This window comes from Montipora capricornis, chromosome 1, assembly GCF_036669925.1.
Source record: "Montipora capricornis isolate CH-2021 chromosome 1, ASM3666992v2, whole genome shotgun sequence".
In the NCBI taxonomy this organism is placed as follows: Eukaryota; Metazoa; Cnidaria; class Anthozoa; order Scleractinia; family Acroporidae; genus Montipora; species Montipora capricornis.
The window spans coordinates 45,638,836-45,653,386 of NC_090883.1; the positions used below are offsets into that span (position 1 = coordinate 45,638,836).

Below are 14,551 nucleotides of genomic sequence, written 5' to 3' on the forward strand. Positions count from 1 at the left end.
TGCGATTGCCAAAGAAAACAGAGATTAAATTTTGGAAAACGTGTTTTTTTTTCAATGTTGTGGGGGTGATTTTTGTGGTATAGCACACACTAAGCCTGTGGGAAAGGAATTTCACATCAAAATGTTTAAAACAAACAGTGGGCGGGGCAGTGACTCGTGGTAATTTGGGCCCCCATTTCACAGATCGGTGGTTTTCCGTAGCAGAGTGGCGCTGTCTCTTTCCTTTCTTCTATCCACATTTCCCTTCCCCATTTCAGTACTTTCTCCTCTTCCCCCTATAACCGTCTCCTATCCGAGCCTACTTCCTCCCTTAATTAATACCTTTACGTAACAAGTGCCCCCACTCACATGTACATTTACAGCTGTATCGCAATGCCAATACAATCACGTAATGATGCCAATACGTACGATAAAAAAAAACTGGTGCCTTTCTCGATTAGAACACCGTGATTGCCCTTGAATCCATAATCTATACAAGTTGCAAGTTTCTTTCATCATCACGCGTATAATTACAAACAGTGGGGAATTGCCATTGACATATTAACATGGTTTGAAAAACGTTCAACCCTAGTGTAGTCGCCCAGCCCTGTACTCGTTCAGGAAAGAGTGATAAAACGGCCTGTTTGAGAACTGGACCTGTGAATAGTCCTAGTGCCTAACCCCACCCTCGTGTGTAGGACTTAGAGTGTCACGGTGTACTTTCTGGGTTGTTGTTCCACGCTCTTTGTTATCGAAGGTTTTTGTACGTCGAGCATACTTCACCCCCGCTCGTATACATCCCCACTTTGGTAAATCGATGTAGTAGCGCCGAGTCCAATTGGATTATACAAGTTGCTGTTACGCTTCAAGTTGTTCTCTGTGTCGTTAAATTCCTAACATGGTCCTTCACAGCCCGCGGAACGTACAAGGAGATATTTCAGCAGTAAATTTGTAAGTTCTTCGCGAAGGTCATCCAGTTTTAGCACACCCAACATGGAGCCAACCGGTTCCTCGAGCCCAAATGGAAAGATCGCTTATCTCATACTCACAGTCGACCAAATGCGTGGTATCTGCTTGGAAAATTTTAAGCGGATTGCCCGATGTCCTCAGCTGGAAGAGGCCAACCCCAAGTACTTACTGGAAAGGGTAGTGACCCCTACTGCTCCAAGCGTTGATTTTAGACGAAGTCAAATGTTATTGCACCCGAATTTAAAGGACCAGGTGTCGAATTTCGCCCCGAGGCTGTCGAATGGAGGAACCCTTTCAAGTGAACAAGTGAAGTTGAAGATCAGGAGGGTAGTTCCCTACTTAGACGTTTAAAGCCAGAGCCTGTGCAACATTGGATATGGATGCGTTGATTCAGTGATGTATTTTGGTATCTAATTGTCAAAATGCAAGCAACCAAATCAAAGTACCAATTGAGAATTGAAAGGCTAACTGTGTGTTCACCGTGAGGAATTATCTTCAACTGAGAAATGGAATTAATACGCGCTTGTTGCAGAGGTACTATGATTGAGAGGAGGAATTTACTCCGAAGATGGGGAAAAATTCTGATGTGAAGTAGATAAAGCTGTGGATGCTGCTCATGAATTCCTAAATAAAGATTGCGACGTTGGGGGAGGAGCCATCACTCCTCGAAGGATGTTGCATACAGTGACAGCAATCGTGTATCCTCAAATCTGAATTTTTAATTACGAGAAATTGACCGTTGCCAAAGTTGTAATGGCGAGGTGTTAGAAAGTCCAAACCTTCTGGGATCAGTTTGAAGGCTGCAGTTGCCCCCCATAACAATGTTGATTTACCCAAATGTTCAAGAAGTTTACTTATCTACTACGCTCGAGTGCTAACTGGAAATGCCGTTGAAAGCCATAGACGGATATGAAGTAACCGGAGGATACCAAATTATGACCAGCCGTCTGTTGAATGCGTCTTAAAACATCAGGTATGGGAAGAAAACGGTGATGCTATCATCCCTCATTTCTAGTGATAATCTATATCAGTCGACAAGAATGGATGCTAAGTCAGTTGGTAAGTGCATCCTCCTTTTCCTCCTCCAGGAGACTCTCTATGATACCTTTTATGAACATGAACCCATAGAGCTTTTAGAAGCTCTTGGAGAAGATCCAATGAGCAATGGATGTATTTTGCTTCTCCCCTTTTTGAGACCAACCATTGTTACCACCCTCAGTTATTGGGAACAAATGGGAGTTGAAACTTGCAGATTCAACTCAACGAAGATGGATGTGAAATAGGCCTTGATATTTGTTCTTTCAAATTTCTAACCGACAAGTTGTGTCCAAAGAAGCAGGAGAAAAAAATGAGAGTTTCAAACTGGGAACATCACCCCAGGCAATGCACCCTAGTTTTGATAAAGGTAAAGAAAATACACGAAGAAAGTCTTTTTCTCCCCAACAACACAAAATAGATAATGGGTGGTTAAGAATGACGAATGTATACTGCTCTTCTGCACTACTTGGTCGTAAACACGTCCCTCCTCCTTCCAAACTACAGCCAGCCCCAAGATTTGTAATTTCTGCAAGGCAGATCCAGACTCACAAAATTGCCCACATGTTTCATGAAAAATCACTTGATGGCTAGATGGACAACCACACTTAGTGCAATGAGAACACCAACCACGCCGTGTTTCCAAATTTTTGTCTTTTTATAAACCTAGGCACAACCACTAAGCTACTTCTCCAAGAATTTTGTTCGTCCATCACTAAGTGTTCTGTAGCGAATTCCTTGTGGTCACCGACATCACTGGTTGTACTTGTCATGTGGCAGCAGGGGGGTTTTTCAGTGGTTACAGGCGCGGTCGGGGCACCTAAGCAACACTAGTTTTAAGTGGATTGGCTTCCAAAACTAAGCCTGCATTACACTATGAGTGTCAGACAAAACACTCCTGGCTCCTACAGACCAGGCCTCATTGTGTGTGCCGGCTTAATTGTTAAGGCGTCACACCCAGAAATGACCAGTTTCGGTGTTTTACTAGATTCGGGGAGTCAACTTTCGTAGATACGACGACCAATCATGTGCACACAGAGGCCCTTGACTCTGCAAGGTCATCCCCATACTTTGTTGTGTTGCTTATTTTTGCCTACCCACCTCAGAGATATTAAGTTTCAACACCAACGCTAGGTGTCTCGGCGTGCAAACACACGCGGAAACAAAAAGATTCCAAAAGAGTGGAAATTTACCCTTTCACGCAATTAAGGGAGATTCAAAGGTGCGAGATAGAGGCCCCTTTCTATCTTACCAAAATTTGTAACTCGCACTCTCGGCGCCCGTACAGATTGGATCTACACACAGAAGAACTCACCTTAATCTTCAAGGCTTCAAGCTCTTGTCCGATAGTTATCCTCGTACTCGGCGGGTTGCAGTTCACCAGTCTTAGATGTTCTTATTGGTGGCATCAGATCCCCCAACCTACTACTCATTGTGACTCGGCTTTTTTTCGGTCTGTAAGCCCAGACGCGTAGTTCCGAGTGAGTCACTTGTTGCTGTTGAATCTCACTAGACCCCATTGGCTGGATTGGTCACGGGAACACAAGTAAAACCGCACCAATCAAGGCAACACTTCATCCATGCTGACAGTTGTAGAAAACGCGTGGAGTTAACGACAACATTGAAAAAATGATTCTTGGAACTGTGAGAATCAATTGGATTGCAAGAGAGAACGAGGACCCTGTTATGAGGTGCGACTACCTATGGAAACGAGATATTTTTTTGTGATCCCTCCAAAACGAGAAAGTAATTATGCACAAGCTTTTGATACCGGCCCTGAGAACAGTGTTGTGTAAGAACATTTAAAAGCCTCTTTCCAAGACCCTGTGAAAAGCTAACGGATTACAAAACCACGCGATCAACTCTGAATCCGTGTAGCCAGGAAAACTACATTAAGGTTTTGCAGAGGACTAGTACCTGACCCTCAGAGTGATGGACATTATGTGAAACTGTGGCTGGTAATCTGACCGCATCATGCGTGTATCTCGTGATGACAAAAGAACGACAATTTAATGCAGAATCGTCGTTTGATTGCTGTCCGCAACGAGAAGGAGGTGACCGGTGCCGCCCTTCAACGTATTGTATTACTTCCTGGTTTCCTACCTGTTACAGGTTCCCCGCAACCCTTTGCATCTGTACTGATTCGATTTAGAACACACAAAATTGGTCTCATAGGCAGACATTGAAAAGATGTTTCTGCCAGTCAAACTAGCCCACCAGTATGGACAGAGATGCCTCACCGCTACGCCCTGTGTGGAGCAGACCTCTCTTCTAACCAGCCTCACGAAACACCAATTAGGTGTAGCATGAATGCAGAGATCGACTTTCGGTCACCACCCCGTCCTGTGAACCCCTGCAAGCTCCTTTCCTTGCAACTGCTACAGTCCATGCGCATGCTAAACAAATACAAAGAAATGTCCCCGTATGCAGTAGAAGAAGTTTTACAAATTTTTATGTATGTCGATGACCTGGCCTGACCAGGCACGCCCGACTACAGTAGATTCAACTGGTGGAAGCTTCACAACAAGAAATGTCAAGAAATTATGATGACAGCAGGCATTCCATTTGACCCACGTTGTGGCACCCAACGTAAACTCAGAGCTAGTAACTGGATGCTATTGACCCAGCTAAAAGAGCGCTCATCGCCATTACGTTTGGATTGCAATTCGACCGCGAACACCCTGTACCTAAAAAGCCACGGGCGTGTCGATGGCGGTGACTTGACTCTGACCACTTTAGATCTCCTCGCACCGAGTGGAATCCATCTCATCTCCACTGATCCAATGTCAAAGACGAAGTCTACTACTAGTCTGGCAATCGGAAATGTTTGACCCCACTGCGGGACTGATACTCAGCCCTTCACACTGTTAGAGCCAAAATCCTTTTCCAAGAGTTGGTGGTTGAAAGGATTACAGTGGGATGACCCGGTAGATAGCGACACTCAAGCAAAGGGGTTAAGTTGGAAGTGCCCACGGGGGGGGGAGTCGTTGCAGCTAAAGGACTGGCGGCTTATCCCGCATTCGATGCTTCGGAAATGGTATTTACGCACAAGAGCTCTGTGGTAGAGGTGCATTGGTTTTTGGAGCTGCTTCCCCCAAGGCGTATGGAACAGCCAGGTACATTCGAATAAGAAGAAAAAGCAAGACATGTATCCTCACAGCTGGTATTATCGAAGTGCCAGAGTCTGCGCCTAGTAAGAAGGGTGTGTCACTTCACCAAGGCTGGAACTTTTAGCAGCAGTTTGTAAAATGCCAGGTGTGCTAAAATTTGTATGTCAGGGGACGTTGCACATATGAAGGTGGCTAGGGCGTTGTGTGTTGGTTCAAGATAGTATGGTGGTACTGCATTGGATTAAAATGGGCCAGAGTTCTTCCTGGAAGCACATTTGTTGCCAATCGTTTTCGTAGGCTGAGGTCAGGGCAAGACATGGCCCGAGCCTGAGTGTTGGAGGTATTGTGGAAGTAAGGGAGAGATCCTGCAGACTTGTTGACGCGTTGGGGTTTAAGGCTAGCTGTAGTGATATGATTTTCACAAGCACGTTGTGGTGGCACATGGACCCCATATGGATGTCTGTCGCCTTGTGAACCACTACCCGACGCAACACACTGAAAACGAAGCTGCTCCCGCCGAAGCTTGCTGATCGGAAAAAAAAATCACTACCCTCCCATGTGTATACAGCCAGTCTGTTGCGAGAAGCACACTGATTGATATGTCACGCTACGGGACATGGTTTAAAGTTGATTTTTCGAGGGTAACTGCATTAACTCCGTATTGAGACTCGCGGGGTCAAATATGTTTAAGACGAAGCTCTAGGTCTTTTTGATAGAAAGGGAACTGTCGGCGGACGAGGTGACAAGCACAACCGCCGTTTAGTTATTTCAAATGTTGTATGTCGGGTGCAGGAAGTGGGGTTTCTAGAAAAGAAGAATTAGTAGACAACTGAAAGCTGGAGACGGTAACCTTCCCAGTAACAGCCGCCTCCTGAAAATGGACCCTTGTTATGACAGAGACCTGACAGGTATTAAGAGTTGGTGGGAGTCTAATACACATGTTTGCTGATTTCTTTTTGTTCCCCCGAAACAGAGACGACAAGCATCAAATAATCTTAAGCCTCACCAAAAAATCCAGGACAAATCCTGAACGTTGCCAAGATGGTGCGAAGATGTACATAAGAACATGTTGCATGATGTTTCGTAATAAACGGTATTATCAACCTTTAAAGGAGGGGTGACAGAAAGTTTTGGCTACACGTCAAGGAAAGACGTGAGGTTTTAAAATCGTGTTATCAGAAGATTGTTGTAGCTTGCCAAAGACAACGGGTTGGACCTTGTGCCCAGATTTTAAATGGGTCAAAGCTGCCAGAGGACTGAGAAATTCCTGTTCACGAGCTTTCGCGCATGGTCTGGGACTGCATTTTACGGGACCACTGTATGTGAAAGGAGGGGCTTAAACATTAATGAACACGCATATGTGTGTATGTTTCACCATGCGCCTCATCGCGTATGGTTCACCGGTCTGGAACTTTTTTTGTATCACATAGTTTGAACAATTTCCCCTGCTATGAGTTCCTTCAACTGCTGGTTTAATTCTCTTTTTGTCGCATGAATGCGAGTCGCTATCCGTAGGTCCGTTGACCATACACGTGTGGGTCACGACTCAATAGGCACAAACCTTCAAGGCACCAGGCAGGGAAATTCAGAAATTATGACGGCTGAAACCCACTTCTGAAAGTCAAAGATATGTGGAGTACGCTGGCAGCATCAACGATCAAATGCAAGTCAGAGTTCCTCTATCACGAGGGATCAAATGGAAATTCATCACAGACGGGACGTTTCCCCATGGACCGACGGTGGGATTGGTTGGGGAAACCCGCATTTTGGCAGTTTTTGCGATAAAAGAACCACTGCGTAAGGAGCGTCGCTTGGATAGTCTGGTGTCATCCTTCTCAGTGACCCGATCTCTTCGTTTCTGAGGTCCAAACAACCCATTTTTTCCCCTCGGGTCGCTGGTCAGGAATCGAAGGGTAAGCATTACCATCGACGGCCCGGTTGACCGCGACATGTCAACGCCTAAGTGATGTTGATTGCAGAGCACCCGGTTACCGATTACACTCCCCTTTGGCTCATCTTGCAATTGGTAAAGCAATTAACCATGGTTACCGGAATAAGAAAGACCACAGTAGCCGCTAGAAGGAGACTTCACCGTAAGAGGTACTGTCGAACAGGTATCTCTACCCCCTTGCAGAGACCCTACTCAATCAACTACTGGAAGCGTTGGAAACACAGAACCCTTACCAACATCTCCTCTATCAGGTACGAAACAAGTGGCGTAAAGATAGTCCGTTCTATTTCGGCGACGTAGTTGCCGGACCACTTGTACTTCTATTGTCTCGATCGACAACCCCAGTTGTGCCGCGCACAGCAAATAGACCGTTGGTACTAACGTTGAAATGGTTTATCCAGGTAACGACGGGCTTGTACGGACTCCCCCGCGCACAAGTTAGAGCAGCAATAACAGGTTGTTCACTACCAACGCAGACGCCGTTCAAACGTTTAACACGAGTTAGAGATTGAGTCAGCACTGTCTTTCACCAATGTAAGGGCCCGAAAGCAGGAGGATCCAGTACCACTCGGTGAGAGATTAGTTGTTCGCACAAACGAACACTGTTCATGGAGCTGCAAGTATTACCTTGGTTTCCAAGCCTAGATTTTGAGCGTTGTCGCTCCCCCCCCCCGAAGGAGGGGCAAGGTGGGGAGAAGTGTGTTACATTACAAAGTTCAGCCAGCGTACTCGTTCAGGAAGAGTGATTAAAAGGGCGCTTTCCGAGCACATGGACCTGTGAATAGTCTACTACTCAAACCCACCCTAGTGGTGTAGGACTTAGAGCGTGTCATGTGTTACTTGTCGTTGTTGTTCCCCCAGTCGCTCTTGGTTTTCGAAGGTTTTTGTACGTCGTGACCTATTTCGCTCGTATACCACTTTTGGCGAGTTTAAAACATGTTAAACCAAGCTGAAAGACATTTAACACCCAACAAACAAAAGCACCCTTTTTGCTTGTTGTGTTTAAAAAAATGGCACTACACCGTGTAAATACAGTGTACATATATGGAGTGATTTAAATTTAATTATGACAGTATTTTTGTGGCTACAAACACAGTCCATTTTTATCACTTTACTTTTCAAATCCCTTGATGTTCTTATGATCATTGAAATGTCTGTGGCAGCCAGCTTTGGTTTTCAGTAAATCAGTATTATTTCACAACTACCCATGGGAGAACGCACCATACCAATTGTCCATTGGTATCACAGTTTACTTTACTTGTATATGATCGTCCTATAGCTTACATGTAAGGGTAATTCCATGAGTAAGTGCGACAGCACTTTGATCAAAATGAGGCATTCCCTTTAAAAGGACCAGTAATAACTGTATATCTAAAGACTCCCCCCCATTTTTTTATAAGATCAGATTGTTATGAAATTGTACTTTTTGGTTGTCAGCGGAACGATTTGTTATGTTTGGCATTTGTTGTTTTTTTTATTGATACGTCATCTGTGTGATGTATATTAGTCATTAATTAGTCAATTCATGCGTTTTTGGCTGTCAAGAGTTGGGGGGAACACATGCAACCCCCCCCCACCCTCAAATGGACCCCTGGTAAATCTATCTTGAGAGGAAACCTCTAGTAAAATACACTGTCAGGACATTTACTTATTTACTTAGACTGTTTACGTTAATGTGATTTCTCCCGGACTTTTCGTCTGCAGAAAGAGATCAAAGCCCTACGGTCCACAATATTGACTTGTCCCCTCTGTGATCAAAAATAGGGATTTAATAACTTATTAGTCTCTTCAAAGCCATTGTGTTACAAAAATTGTACTAAACATTCTGGTTAACAGTTGAAGTATGGGCTGACAAACTTACCATGTGTGGACCCCCAGGAGTGTTCTTCGATTTCCTCCGTTCCTTAGGATAGGCCTTTTGTGAAAAACTTTCAATGTTCACAGATTGTTTGTCCGCCGGGATCTTTTTGTCACAGAGGGGACTTTGTGTCACAGATCGGGGACTGTCTCCTGTCACAGACGTGTTGTTTGTACATTTTGTTCCCCGTTGAACAACCAATAATTGTCTTACGGATGGGATCTTTTTGTCCACAGAGGGGACTTTTTTGATCCACACTGTACAGGGCCCTTTACTGGCCAGAACCAGACATACAACGATGTCTTGGAGGAAGAATTATTACCTTTTGAAAGACCGAAATTTACTGCTATTGGAAGGTCTGATACACTGCCTCTCTTAATCCATCCTATAACCCCTTCTCCTCAACATTACAAGAACAACAATACTTAACTTAGCCAAAATGTGCAGTTAATTCAGTGGACATATTGGTATTATTATTAAGTCTCTCACCAGAATGACTGTCGTAATAATCTTAGAGCAGGTTTTTGAGCATTTCAATCACATGAGTCCTCAAGCAAATTGTACGCTACCGAGAGAGGACAAACGAACTTCTGTCCACAGGGAATGACCCCCACTTTCCCCGTCTGCGGGGCGAATTGCTGTCGCTACACCCCCCACCACGTCTACTTCCTGATGGAGAAAAACAAGAAAAAAATGTCAAGAACAAGTATGCAAGGTGGTTAAAAGATCAGGACAGTGAGAAAGAAAGAAAACGCCATCTTGTATTATTGTTATCCCGAGCAATCGAAAGCCAATCCAGCAGCCTGACGTTGTGTTGAGAGCCCAATGGAACAGAGAGATGAGAGGGCCCCCAAAAGATAGGCAAAAACGAAAAACATAAAAAACTAGCAGACTTGATCAAGAAAAACAGGCAACAACGTGTAGTCAAGGTAAGCCCCTCAGACGTTTGGAAAAGCACTCAGTAGAGCAAAGAAACCCGCACCGTGCCTAAAATGCCCTGAAAGAAAAGTGCAAGTATTAGCATAACGACCTTTTGTTCAAGATCTTTCCCCAAAGAAACCGTCAAGGCTTGGGTGTTGGATTGTGTGTGTGCAACAACAACTTTTAAGCGAAGAGAAAAGAGTACAGCAACGGACAGAAAGAAAAGATGTGAATGCTCTCACTCGATGATGAGATACGAACAGGTTGCAGAATTTCTATTTAAGGGGAGCGGACATGCAGCAGAATGCTTCCAAGGAAGAAAGATTATTGTGTCTGTCGAAAAAACCTAGCTAGTTGATGGTAACTAAAGGGAACACAGGCAAAAGAGGTTGCTATTGTTTAAAATTGGAGAAGTGCTATATGAGCTTTAAAATTTAATATAATATACTAATAATACGTGACCTGCTAAGTGTCGCCCTTTCTCGCAGTGCGGCGGGACTGAATTGCTAAGGGCGCGGATCACACGAGATCGGAAACCCCTCCCCCCCGAAGGGGACCCGCCATGTGCTGGGGCCTAGGCGCTCGGCCTCCCTGAACACGGAGACGCAATGGCATGGACTCGGAGCACAGCAGCACATGCCTGAAGGCATAGGCATGTGAGTCTGATTTTGCTGAGGGAGGTAACTAACCCGAAAGTCACGCCCGGAAGGAAAAAACCCTCGGAATGTCAAGGTTGATGATCGACACTGAAACTTCAAGCCACATACGATCCCGGGGCCGATAGTTGAACACGCGCTCGCAGAGGTGGAAGGCACTGTTGATAACCTCTACAAGGCCATTCAAGAGAAGAAAGCAATGTTCAGTTTGCCAAATCACAAGTTTGCAGAACTCCGGCAACCCATGGCAAGGTCTAATACCATTCATCCTGCATTGGAACCATTGAAGTATGCATTTGTAAGTATCAGGTTGGAGTTCAGAGTAGGTGACGAGCTATTAGCGCAGGTACGACTACTGGACAACCACCTTCTATTTTGGAAGACGTTGGATTTCTGTAGCAGACAGCTGGGTTGAAGTTTAAATCTTGCACAGCAAAGGATCCACCACCTATGGGAACTGGCCAAGAACTGATGATGTGGACAGGGTACAACTGTAGTTGCATTTTTTGATGGTCCCTGTCTTACTTGTGGGCAATTCACCCCCATTATACTATTTCAACTCAGCGTGAGGTTGAGAAAGTGCACCTTTTCATTAGAAAGGCAGCACAAACTTTCAGCAGTGCATGCTGAATAAAGAAACTTGGACGAGGGGTACACAATGAAACTGTCTGGAAAAAGATATGCTGGAAGTAATCTTGGTACAAAATGTTTATCACATTAGCCATGGCCTAGTAAACTACCACCCTTCATACACGGCATGTTTGTAAACAACATGGAGAGGCTGCATAGGTCCATAAGTTTATAATCACTACTAGCATGGTAAAATGTTACAACTGACATTTGCCTTTGCGGCATAGAACAGTGTACATCCTGTATACAATTGGACTGTATTGCAAGTGAGTGTTCAGAAGTTGTTCTTGCCTTATTGGTGATAGTACTGGCACTTTCATTGTCAATGGAACAACTGTCCAGTACAAAAATCAGCTTACATGATTGGAAATGGTCGGTTCATTTCTGTACATGCCATAAATGAGGTCAATAACTTTCAGGAAAAAAAATTATCACCTCAACACCTTACTGTGTTCAGTCTTTGTTGAGAGACGAGAGGACACTCTTAAATTTATGATGTATCTGAGCTGTTTGTATTTTCAGATTATAAAAGACTTTTATAAGACTTCATGGAAGTTGCAGATGTTAAAGTGTCTTGTTTTTGTTAGGACAAGGGCTTAATGAGGCCTTTTACAGTACAGTGCTTGTCTTTTTCAATGGCCTAGCTTGTGTACAGAACCTACATATTTCTAAATAAAAAAAACCCAAAACAAAATATCAGAAAGTGACCCCCTTGTTTGCGAAGGAATGCTATTATTAGTGTGCAACATTTTTACAGATACATGTATATATAATACACCTCACGCAGGTTTTGGATTATTATAACAATAGGACAAGGTCTAGTTTCATTGTTTTACTTAAACACTTTGCTACATGGACAGAGACGATTGCATGCGTGGCTATTAATGTACCGCTATACTCTATTAGACAAGAGGTACCCTCCCGTGACAGTCCCCTCCTGTGACAATAAACCGTGATCATCTCATTATTATCTGTTGCGTTATCAGAGAGCAAGAATGTATTTTACATCAATTCCAGTTAATATAAAAATCAAATGTGAACTTAAGTGTTGTTGCTGCCTGGTGTACCTTTCACATGATTTTTAGCCTAGTTTTTAAACTTCAATTTTCTTGGTTTTTGGTCCCCTCCGTGACAGATTGTATTATGTGTCAAACGTTCGGGATTTCTAACCCACACGCGCTTCTTGCCGGATGTGACAGAACTAATTTTGAAAGGCTTTGCATCAAAGAAAGAGTTCATCAGGGTATTAACTCATTACGAGTCCACATGTTGTTACCTGTGTGTTGAGTAACTAAAATTGGCAAACGCGAGCCTATTTATTGGTCTTGTTTTCTGAGATGTCCCCTCCATGGCATGCAAAATATGCGTGGAATTACCCGTAATACTCAGCTGTTTCCATCGCCAGGTATTGCAAATTTTGTTTCCATTGGATTAGTACCAGTATTTGATCTGCACGTCCCATGGATTGCATGTTTGCACTAGTTAAAATCATTGTTAACAAAAAGCAGAAAAAATGATACATTCTCTAAGGAATGACTTAAACGTCTTCCACTTCAAGTTTGAGTTCGAAACCAAGATGTGCTAACCGGCCAATCCCAATACCTTAAACTAACATCTCACAAACACGGATAAAACTTCATTCTGATCAAAGAGTTAATTTCACTACCAAAGTCTTCTCCACCAATATTTTGTGTTTACTTGCCCTTACCTTCCATGCTGACCTTTACAACCAATCACCATGCATGTTTCCCTTGCTTGGAAAACCTTTATTAACGACCACCATCGTCAAGTCTTTTTGATGATCATCATGTTGTCATGTAATATATCCCAAAGCCACCATTCAGCATCCATGACTTGTCTTCTCTGTGTCCCTAAGTGAGAGGTGAAAAAGGAAAATAGAACTTGGTACCTCATGATTATATCAAACTTTTTCACTACAATGATCTTCCACAACATTAATCATCCCAACCTTGCTGTTAAATTTCAGATACTTCATGTAAATTCTTTGTTATGCATACTTGCATACATTCATACAGGACATATAGTTTTAATAGCCCTTTTCACGTTTAGTTTTTCTCATTTGCATTACAATTATAATCTAGCATGTATGTGAGGCAATTCGGGCTATTTGTAGTTTTAACCCAAAATTGCCTCGAACCATTTATTACTGTTTCTGCATGTGGTTGTTAATAGGTGTAAGCAAAACATATCTCCTGTCATAAAATTTAATACTGTACACTGTGACATAGTCTATTCAATTATATAAATCACCCATATTGATCTACTGTGTTGAAAATATCAAAGACCTTCCAATCACAGTTCCTGTAAAGATAACAGATTTACTGTCTTATAATGATGTTACAATAATTATTATTATTCATACAATTACATAGCATCTAGGTGGACGTACAAAACATGGACCACCCTATGGACCCGGTCCATGGACTACCCCTGGGACCACCCCTCATTTTGCAAAGTTACAAGCACAAAAATCTTTAGACGAAAGAGGGAAGCGATCTTCACACTTAGCTGGACAATTTAAGCAATTGTCTCTAATTATAACCACCTGGAAAATTCAGCGGCTTCAACGGGATTCAAACCCATGATCTCTGTGATGCCGAGTGCAACGCTCTGCCAACTGAGCTTTGAAGCTACTCAGTTGGGAGCAGGTCAATTTGTTAGGCTCATTTGTTCCAGTGAAGGATTCGATGAATGTAATAAACTTATATTTGAAAAGCGGTTTATAGACAAAGCCCTTTGGGGCCACCAATAGGTGGTATAATTGTCTATAGCAGACTATTGCTTAAATCCCATATTTTAGATTGAATTTCCCGCTAATGAGACTCCTGCAGGATCCCGATGACCAATCACAAGAAACTAACTTGACGTCATAGCGTCACAAAACCACAATTGCCTTGTCTTTTTGCAGAAAAAGTAGTCTAAAAATAGATAGTACCTGTACATGGGCTCCTGGTCTGTTAAAAACACCGAGGACAATAGGCTTAGTATGGGAGTTGTTCGCTCCTAGTCATGGACTCCTGCCCAAATTCCAGATGAGTGCCAGGATCACTTCTCTCTTTTGTCTAAAGATTTTTCTGCTTGTAAAACATATTGAGTTTACAAAATGAGGGACTGGTCCACACAGGGTAGTCCATGGACAGGTCCACAGGGTGGTCCATGGACCTGGGGTCCATGTTTTGTATACGTCCCATCTAGGTTGTTGCAAAACCCACAACCATCCATCCACCCATCAATCCTTACAGTGAGGCTTATAGGGTTACGCTAGATGATTTTACTTGCCAATGGGGGCCGTTTCAGGGACGAATGGGTTAACAACATCAAAGACCACTCAATAACTATGTACCCCTTAACCCTTTCAATCTTGAATCTCATCAATAGGGGCTGCCCCAAGGATGAATGGTTTAAAACAGCAGTGAGTGAT

General features: G+C 43.4%; 1 protein-coding gene across 1 annotated transcript in view; it reads left to right on the forward strand.

The window, feature by feature from the left end:
* Positions 1 to 14,551, forward strand: part of LOC138046056 (NLR family CARD domain-containing protein 3-like) — a 253,105-nt gene that overhangs the window by 32,258 nt on the left and 206,296 nt on the right. The gene's annotated exons all lie outside the window — the stretch shown is intronic.